Genomic DNA, 10,203 nt, shown 5'->3' on the forward strand with positions numbered 1-10,203 from the left:
TCCTTAGTGAAGGCTGTCGGACCGTCAACTCGGTCCATTGTCTATTTCAACTAAAATAATATTATTGCTAAAAGTTTAGCCTAGTCTAGTCTGGTCAAGTATGGTCGTCAAACTATCATGTTTTGTCTGCCTTTATTTGTGTTCATTAGTATCATGTTAGGGTTGTTCGTTTAATAGAATCATGTTAGGATTATTATTGATTTAGTATGTAGTACTCAGCTTTGCTGATTACGTGCTTTTTCTTGTGCATGTTGATCATGGCTATGCCTTATTGATCCTGTGATGACCCAATCTTTGGTGAGCAGTCTCTAAGGATCAATAAGCATTATCCATCTGCAGGTTTGAAGATGTTGCATCATTGGGATCGGGAATAGAGAGCTTGTATTTAGTTTTGATTTGCTAAGTTGACTTGGGTTTGTTTAATTGGACTTTAAACTTGTCGTACTATTTATATTTCCTTATTTTCGTTGGTTGATTTTTGGGACTAAACCTGTAATCGATTATTTATAAACCTAAAGTTAGTTTTATGTTTTCCGCTGCAAAATTCTGAATAAGCCGTTACGTTTTCACACGGGCGATAATGCCTTGATAATTGTCTACGTTTTATATTAAAAGGTTATTTTAGAAAAGAAAGAATTGTCGGGGCGTTACAAAGTGGTATTTTAGAGCTATAGGTTTTATTGATTTTTCGTGTCTACTTTTTAAATTTTTAGGCGCCTAAACTAGCTAGTTTCCTAAAACGAATTTCCTAGAATGGAGCTTCTATTTATTATATCATTAAAAAATGCGTACTTTTTTTTTGGGGGACCAACTTCATTTTATTTTGTTTGAAAGTATATTAACATTTCTTATTTAAGTTCGGAATTAACTTATTTATTCGAAACTTTTCGTTTATGTGAATTAAGTACGTTTTTCTTTATTTTCGAAATTAAATTAAATACATTCGAAAAAAATAAAATAAAAATCTTATTCCTTAAGTATATTTATTCGTTTAATATTTATTCGTTTAATAAATATTTATTCGTTTAATAAATATTTATTCGTTTATTATTTATTTGTTTAATAAAAATTTCTTATTATTTATTCGTTTAAAAAAATAAATAAAAAAATATTCGTTTATTATTTATTAGTTTAATAATTTTTTTTTTAATCGTTCTTGTTTTATTCTTTAAATTCTTCAATGTTTGACCTATTATGATTTATTATGAGAGATGGGTAATATAGGAAAGGGCATATAGGATAGAATTATATGTGCATTAGTAGTTAATTGCTAGCATAAGAAGTTAATTGCTATGTGCATGTGTTAAATGTTTAACTGTTGCATGTAAATGTGCATAGAAATTGTTTGATTCCACCAAACTTATTGTTTTATTGAATTCTGATTATGCTTTGGTTGGGAAATCGTTAGTAAGATCTTAAGTTGTTTGTTTCATGAATAAAACACTTCTTTCCAAGTACACCAACATAGGATCCTTTGAGAAGATCGACGAATACTGAGGATCTAGATTTCACTTCACAAATTTCCAAGGAAAGAACAGATAGACAAGATGCCTTAAACATTTGAAGTTGTAATAGTTAGTTTGTTCTTAAATGTTTTGGAGAATAAGTAGCAAAGCTACAACAGTTTAAAGTTAAAGCAATAGGAGTTTGAGTTATTCTTTATTCTTTTCAAGGATGTATTAAACCTTTATAGAATTAGCAATAAAGTTAAATATTCGTTTCCAATACGAGAATTCCATAATTCGCTCAACAATAGTTTATGTTTATGTCATAGAACCTTTATTTTATTTTGGGACAAATATAGTGTTATGGTTTAGGAAGTGTTATCAACATTTTTTCTTTCGAGGAGTAAAAGTTAGATTATTGATAATCCAAATGATCCAGAGTTTATTTTGGGCACGCGAATGGGAATATTATTACTTATTTGTGGTGATTGAATTTCCATTCATTGATTTTCAAATTGTGTGTCTTTGATGGAGATAATTTTTTTCATGAATGAGTGACGAGGATTAATCTAATATTGTTGTACTTTCTTGAATAAGTGTTTGTTGAGGTGATCTCTATGATCAAATCAAATATTTCCTCCGTAGGGAATGAACTATAAGTCATGTACCGAACCTAAGGTAGAGTCATAAATTTCAGGCCGCGTACTAGAATGGAAAACAACCACAGTGAGTTAGCTGCTGCTTTTCGCAAAAACTGACACAGGAAAGAACCGAGTGTCCTGATTCTGCTAGGGACATGTTTGAAAGGTTAGTCAAAGTTAAGTCACCATACTTCAAGGGGGAAACTGATTTTACTTTTTAGAGAAATAGGTTAGAGATTTTGAGAAATTGTTTGAGGCGTTGAACTGTCCTTAGAATATGAGAGTGTGTCAAGTTGTCATGTATTTGAAAGATGAAGCTGATTTATAGTGGAGAGAGAATAGAGTTAGGCTTAGCAATGCTGAGAGATTCAATTAGGATTCAATTGTTACTGCCTTAAGGGAAAGTTTTACCCTACCTTTTATGGGAAAGCAAAAAGTTTAGGAATTCATAAACCTTAGTATGGGGAGCATGACCATTGCCGATTACTATAGCAAATTTATAGCACTGTCGTGGTTTGCACCTGAGGTTGTAGCCACAGAGGAGCTAAAGGCTCTGAGGTTTAAGCAAGGTTTGAGTGAGGAGATCCAATTAGGATTAGGTGGGGAAACCTTTACATCTTTGGATATTGTGTATGGGAAAGCTACTCATATTTATGGTTTGCAGTCTAGAAGGGACAAGAAAAAATATTGTTCTTGGGGAGAAAAGAAAAGAGTTTAATGCTGAGGAAAACCAAGGGAATTTCAAGAGGAATATGAATGAAAATGGGAATGGGAATGGATATGGAAACTTTCAAGGAAGGAACAAACAGGGGCACAACAATAGGAACCAATCTGAAAGAGTGTATCACTGTAAGATGTGCAATAACAACCATCCTGGTAGGAATTGTAAGGGAGAATTAATGAACTGTAACTATTGTCAGAAAAAAAGGGCATAGGAAGTATGAGTGCTTTAATAAGCAGAAAAAGGAACAAAATGGTAATAAGAGTGGTAACCAGGTGAAGTCGGGATTTAACCAGTCAAGAAATTAGAGTTCGAAGCCTATAGGGTCGCAAAACAGCCAAGGAAACCTCCATAAGTCTGCTAATTAGAATAACAACCATAACAAGGCCCCGGGTAAACTGTCTGTGATAAGTCGAAATGAAGTTGAACGACCTGTTGACTTAGTTTCTGTTACTTTTCTATTAACTCCGTGCTAGTTAGAAAGTTATTTGATTCAGGGAAAGCTTATTCTTTTGTTTCGTCATCTCTTATTAAGAGTCCGAAGTTAGTAGATTTTGAGGTGATGGATTTACCCGTTAGTATTCCTACTGTTGTAACCATAAGGTGTACCAAATTGTTTCAGAACTTGCCTTGTGAACTATTTTTCGGTTGTGTGAGCTAGATGTGAGTTAAGAAGTCGGAATGAAGATCGAGGATGTTCCAATTGTGAATGAATTCATGGATGTGTTTCCTAGTGAGATTGCAGGTATGCCACTTGCTAAGAGCCGTTGAATCCCCTATAGACTTAGTTCCTAGAATGACGCATATATCTAGAGCACCATATAGAATGACACCTCCTGAAATGAGCTAATTAAGACAAAGTTGCAAGAGTTGTTTGGTCAAGGAATATATTAGGCCTAGTGCATCACTGTGGGGAGCTCCTGTGTTGTTTGTTAAGGAGAAAGATAAGAGTACGGAATTATGCATCGATTTTAGGGAGCTAAACACCATCAAGAACAAGTATCCCTTGCCTAGGATAGATGACATATTAGACCAATTGAATTGGGCGAGTGTGTTCTCGAAGACTGATTTGGGTTTAAAGTACCACCGATTGAGAGTAGCTGATAAAAATATACTTAAGACCTCATTAGGATTCGTATTGTCATTAAGGGTTTAGAGTAACGTCTTTTGGGTTACCCATTGCACCTGCATTAACTATGGATTTGATGTATAAGATTTTCTACGAATTCCGAATTGATGATATCCCGATTTGTTCAAGGAATGAGAAAGAGCATGACAAACACTTGAGAATTACTTGGAGACGCTTAAAAAAAATCTAGTTTTATTAAATGAAGTATACAAATCTTGAAGTCATATGTGTATAAGTGACACCGACAGAAAAGTGAAGGACTAAATTGATTGAGAGCTATGTTACGTAAGGGAATAAATTTAAGAGAAGATTTGAGTGGTCCAGGATCGTTAGAAATCATTTGTTGTCTTGAAAAGATGGTAATGTATGAATTGGTGAAAGTGCTAAGAGTTAATCCCAAGAGTTATACATCCATAAAAGGCGTAATGAGGATCACTAGAAAGAGAAAGCTGAGTAGAAGGAGTTTCTGTAGATCCTACTAAGAATCAAGTTGTGAGTGATTGACCTACTCCAAAGGAACGTGTCTGATATCTGAAGTTTCCTAGGCCTAGCTGACTATTATAGGGAGTTTGTGAAGACCTTTCGAACAAAGAAAAACCAATGACCAACTTGTTGAAAAAGGAATCGAAATTCAAGGGGAGTGAGAAATGTGAAGAAGCTTTCCAGATTTTAAAGGAATGTTTGACCTCCGCACCTGTCGTCGCGACAATTGAAACCTTATGAAATCAATTACCCTACCCATGATCTAGAGTTAGTTGTTATTATGTTCACTTTGAATGATTTGGAAACATTATCTTTATGGGGCAACATTTGAGATCCTTACCATAAAAGTCTGAAATTTTGGCAATAAGGTCCAGTTGAATTTGGGACAACATTGAAAAAAAAGAGTAATACCTTCCACCCTGCAATTGATGGTCAGCCTGAGAGGACTAACCAAACTATGGAATATATATTCAGAGCCTGTGATATTGACTTTAAGGGTAGTTGAGAACCATCTAGATTCGATTGAATTTCTTGCAACAATAGTTACTATGTGAGCTTTAAAATGGCACCTATTGAGGAATTGTGTGGAAAAAAGTGTAGAAATCCCACTTGCTACGATTTTAGTGGAAATGTAGCGTTGGGGACATAATTCGTTGAAATAGAAATATCCAAAGTATTCCCTGAGATGAGTTACGAGGGCGTAACTCGTTTTCTTTAAAAGGGGTAGAATGCAATAGAAATTCGCGCTTTTTACATATTTGTATAACAAATTTTTTTGCATTTTATGCTTATTCTTAGCAACTTATACATGTGATGCAAGTAAATAGATTCTCCGCATAAGAAAATGTGTACGTGAATATAACAAGTAACTCTTAGTCGGCAAAAGAGTGCACAAGAGTGGCACAAAGTACTTCTACAATAAGAATAAGTTGAAAAGTTTGGAAAGATATGTGAATTTTCGTGTCAAGTTTCGGGACGAAACTTCTTTTAAGAGGGGTAGATTGTAATCCCCCGTAATTTTATTATATTTTATTTATATATTTTAACGTATATTTAATATATTTAAATATGAATTTATGAATTTTGAAAATAAATATATAATTAACGTATATTTATTTATTACATTTTAATATTTTCAACGATTTACGAAATCGAAAATAATTTTAGAATTTTAAGTTGAAAAGAATTTGAATTACGAAAATTGGTTGAATTTAGAAAACGATCCTATTCAGTTTTGGATTCGAATCAGAAAAGCTAAATCCTAATTCTAGCCCACTTGGGAAAGCCCAACATGAAAACCCAAACCTCATAACCTCACCCAAACTGTTTCACGTAAAACAACTCAAGCCCTCCTCTCCCTTTTCTGTTTCACGTAACTCAAACCCTCATCCATCACACTGCAGTTTTCTCTCCTCCCTTCACGTCCGCCGCTTCTGCCAGCCGCCACAGCCACCGGCGACCCTAACACCGGTAACCCCTTTCTTCTTCTTTGATCTCCTACTTCTCCGTTCTTCGTCCTTCTAATTTTCTTGCGTTCCCTTTTCCTTTCGTTTGTTCTCACCATTAACCCCCTCCTTGTGTTCGACTTTGCACAGCAGCACCACGAGCTTCGTTCCGCCGTCCACCACCTAGCGCAGTCACCCACGAACCTCGACCACCGCCGCACGGTAGTCCTCTTTATTTCCTTCTTTTTCGTTTTTAATTTTCTTGCTCTTCGTTCTTGATTCTTCGACCCTTATTAAACATGTCGTTCTCCACAGCCGTCGAGCCGCGCAACCAACCTCCGCAAGCTGCCGCCTTGCCGCCGCCGTGATCTGTCCGCCGGCCAACCCTTCTCTCTCCCTCTTTCTTGGTTATTTCTTGAACTCTAAGCAATTGAATTAAGTATTTTAATTTAAATGTTATTAATCTAAGTTATAATTTAATTAAATTGAATTTATGAATTTATGATTTAATTAGAATTTCAGAATTTTATATTATGTTTAAATAATATATTTAATTTTCAGATTATATAAATGCATTGAAATAATGATTTTTAATTATTTAAAGCATGAATTTTAAGTTTTAAATCATGGTAGGATGATTGTGGATTATTAAATTTATTGTTTCGATGTTCTAAGAACGTAGATTGGCCTTGGTGAAGTTTTTAAATAAGTTTACATTGCTGAAATTGAAAGTACGATGTTTGCAAAGAGTTTTCAACAAATTTCAATCTCTAATTCAATAATTGTTATGCTAGGAAAGCAAATATTCAAGTTTTGTTATTGGAGAAAAGTTCTAAATATGTTTAGGATGTAGTTAGAATGTGTTACTATAGCTGTGAACGATTAGAAGTTGATTTGGAATCCTTGTTGGTTGTTTTTAGGCGGAGAATTCTCTGTAGGCGACTTTTGAATTATTAAAGTGGTCTTGAAGTTTGTTTACACAAGGTACGTACATACCTGTGTGCTTGGAATGTGTGCTAATTGTTGAAACCATGTTGAATTTGTTGTTGAACTTCGCTATGTTGATATTATTGTTGAACTTGGTGATGTTGATATTATCGACGAACCTAGTCAGGTTGAACTTGCATGTTTAATACTGTTGGATGGACGTATTGAACCTATATTGCATTAAGAGAATTATAACATGTTAGTATGGATTATTGATGCAAACATGTTTGATTGGGAACACTAGATTACTTTGTATATGTTGATTCAGATCAGTTGATTGTTGTTCCCTTTTTAGCTTTTCACTACTTTATGAGGGCCGAGGACCTTGCTTAGTAAGTTGAAACTTTATACCCATATACAGGGTTGATCATGGTTAAAGGAAAGGTTGGGTAAATTGGAATGAGTCTTGATTGATGCCTTTATGATCACGTACTTAATTCTAAGATAAAAACAGTTGTGAACGAATGTGGATTATATGCCTTATGTGATTGTTGAGTCATAACAGAGTCTCAATTTGTAAATCATGTAAAGTGAAACTGAGTAGCAATAGCTTTAGACTGTGCACGTCTAAAGTGACGGACAAACAGGAGTTGGGGTTCATGGTGGTAGCCCATGGCCTTTATCTCGGACCGGATTGATCACCGTGTCCTATTTTTATTCAAATGTTCCTCGATATCGCAGGTCTCTGAGGTTACGGAGTCGCGCCCGTACCTAGTCTTCCTTAGTGAAGGCTGTCGGACGGTCAACTCGGTCCATTGTCTATTTCAACTAAAATAATATTATTGCTAAAATTCTAGCCTAGTCTAGTCTGGTCAAGTATGGTCGTCAAACTATCATGTTTTGTCTGCCTTTATTTGTGTTCATTAGTATCATGTTAGGGTTGTTCGTTTAATAGAATCATGTTAGGATTATTATTGATTTAGTATGTAGTACTCAGCTTTGCTGATTACGTGCTTTTGCTTGTGCATGTTGATCATGGCTATGCCTTATTGATCCTGTGATGACCCAATCTTTGGTGAGCAGTCTCTAAGGATCAATAAGCATTGTCCATCTGCAGGTTTGAATATGTTGCATCATTGGGATCGGGAATAGAGAGCTTGTATTTAGTTTTGATTTGCTAAGTTGACTTGGGTTTGTTTAATTGGACTTTAAACTTGTCGTACTATTTATATTTCCTTATTTTCGTTGGTTGATTTTTGGGACTAAACCTGTAATCGATTATTTATAAACCTAAAGTTAGTTTTATGTTTTCCGCTGCAAAATTCTGAATAAGCCGTTACGTTTTCACACGGGCGATAATGCCTTGATACTTCTCTACGTTTTATATTAAAAGGTTATTTTAGAAAAGAAAGAATTGTCGGGGTGTTACAGTTGAGAGTGTTGATTTCGCGCCCAGAGAACCGGAGAGGGGAAGATCGAAGAAACCAGAGAGGGGAAGAGCAAAGAACCGGAAAATGAAGATATGTTTTAGGAAACCAGAGAAGCGGAAGGAGAGGACAAGCGGGAAATGAAATATTTTGTGCGGGTCATTTGTAAAAGGAGTCCGCACTTGAAATTAAGTGCTGTTAATTTTTTAAAATTAGCCCGCACTTGTAAAACGTAATTTTTTTTTTTTATGTTCTCAAGTGCTGCCAATTACCTAAATGAGCCGCACTTGAAGAGAAGCACATGGCGATTTTTCTACTAGTGACTAACATGAATATAAGCCGGACAACCAAACACTCTCAAACTAGAATAATCAACGGGTTTTCCGTACCATACCTCAAGAGGTGACTTGAAGTCAAGAGCCGAGTGAGGAGAGCGATTCACCAAGTAACAAGCCGTTGAAACGGCTTCCTCCCAAAAAGATTTCCCCAAATTTGCTTGTGAAAGCATACATCTAGCCCTCTCTAAGAGAGTTCTATTCATTCGCTCCGCAACCCCATTTTGTTGAGGTCTACCCGCACAAGTTCGATGCCGCACAATGCCATGCTTGAGACAATACTTCAAGAACTTCTTCTCTACAAACTCTAGACCATTATCGGTCCTCAAGGTTTTGATCTTTTTCTCGGTCTTCTTTTCAATCATGGTCTTCCAATCATGGAACACATCAAAGACATTATCTTTATGCTTTATAAAGAACACCCAAACCTTCCTAGAGAAGTCATCAATTATAGTGAGCAAATAATTACAACCACCAATCGAAGGAACTCTAGAGGGTCCCCACAAATCCGAATGGATGTATTCAAGTATCCCTTTGGTGTTGTGTACGGCGGGTTTGAAGCTAACCCTCTTGTGTTTACCAAACACACAATGCTCACAAAAGCCAAGGCTTCCAAGCTTCAAGCTTCCAAAACAACCTTGCTTGCTAAGCTCCGACATACCATGCTCCCCCATATGGCCAAGTCTCAAATGCCATAACTTTGTTTCACTATCACTCATAGTACCCGTGGAAACATTTGCCGAGCCTACCATGGTGGATCCTTGCAATGAGTACAAGCTACCCACTTTGGCACCCTTCATCAACACAAGAGCACCTTTCACAACCTTCATTACTCCACCTTCCGCTATGCACTTACAACCGTTAGTGTCAAGAGTGCCAAGAGAGATCAAATTCTTCTTTGGCTCCGGAACATGACGAACTTTAGTTAAGGTTCTCACAATACCATCAAACATTTTGATGGCTACCGTCCCAATTCCAATCACCTTGCACGTTGCATTGTTTCCCATGGTGACATTACCTCCATAATACTCCTCATAAGAGCTAAAGAGATCCTTGTTGGGGGTCATATGAAACGAGCAACCCGAATCCAAAATCCATTCATCCTTACCCTTGATTCTTCCATGAGTGGCAACCAATGCACCACTATCACTATCGGTATCAACATAGCTAGCCTCGGCGGTAGCATGAGGTTCTTTGCCCTTTACGGACTTACCATCACCTCCCGATTATTTCTTTTGCCACTTCCAACATTCCGACTTAATGTGGCCTTTAATGTGACAATAATTGCAAGACTTGTTATGGTTAGGATTCGGTTTCTTTGACTTGGACCGACCCCTATTCTTTCCCCCATTGCCACCATTACTAGTAGAAGTCTTCTCATGATTTCTACCCCTCACAAACAAGCCATCATTGGAGTTATTTGATGATTTAGAAATTAATTGATTATCAATTAAGTCCCTTTGGGTCAAAGCATCTCTAACATCATCAATACTCAAATCATCTCTACCATACAAGATAGTTTGACGAAAATGTTTATAGGATGGTGGTAATGAACATAACAAGTAAATTGCAAGATCCTCATCATCTAAAACAACATCAATATTTTGAAGATCCATAACAATCGAAAAGAACTCATCTAAATGAGACTTA

The sequence above is a fragment of the Spinacia oleracea genome, chromosome 1 (genome assembly GCF_020520425.1).
Source record: "Spinacia oleracea cultivar Varoflay chromosome 1, BTI_SOV_V1, whole genome shotgun sequence".
In the NCBI taxonomy this organism is placed as follows: domain Eukaryota; kingdom Viridiplantae; phylum Streptophyta; class Magnoliopsida; order Caryophyllales; family Amaranthaceae; genus Spinacia; species Spinacia oleracea.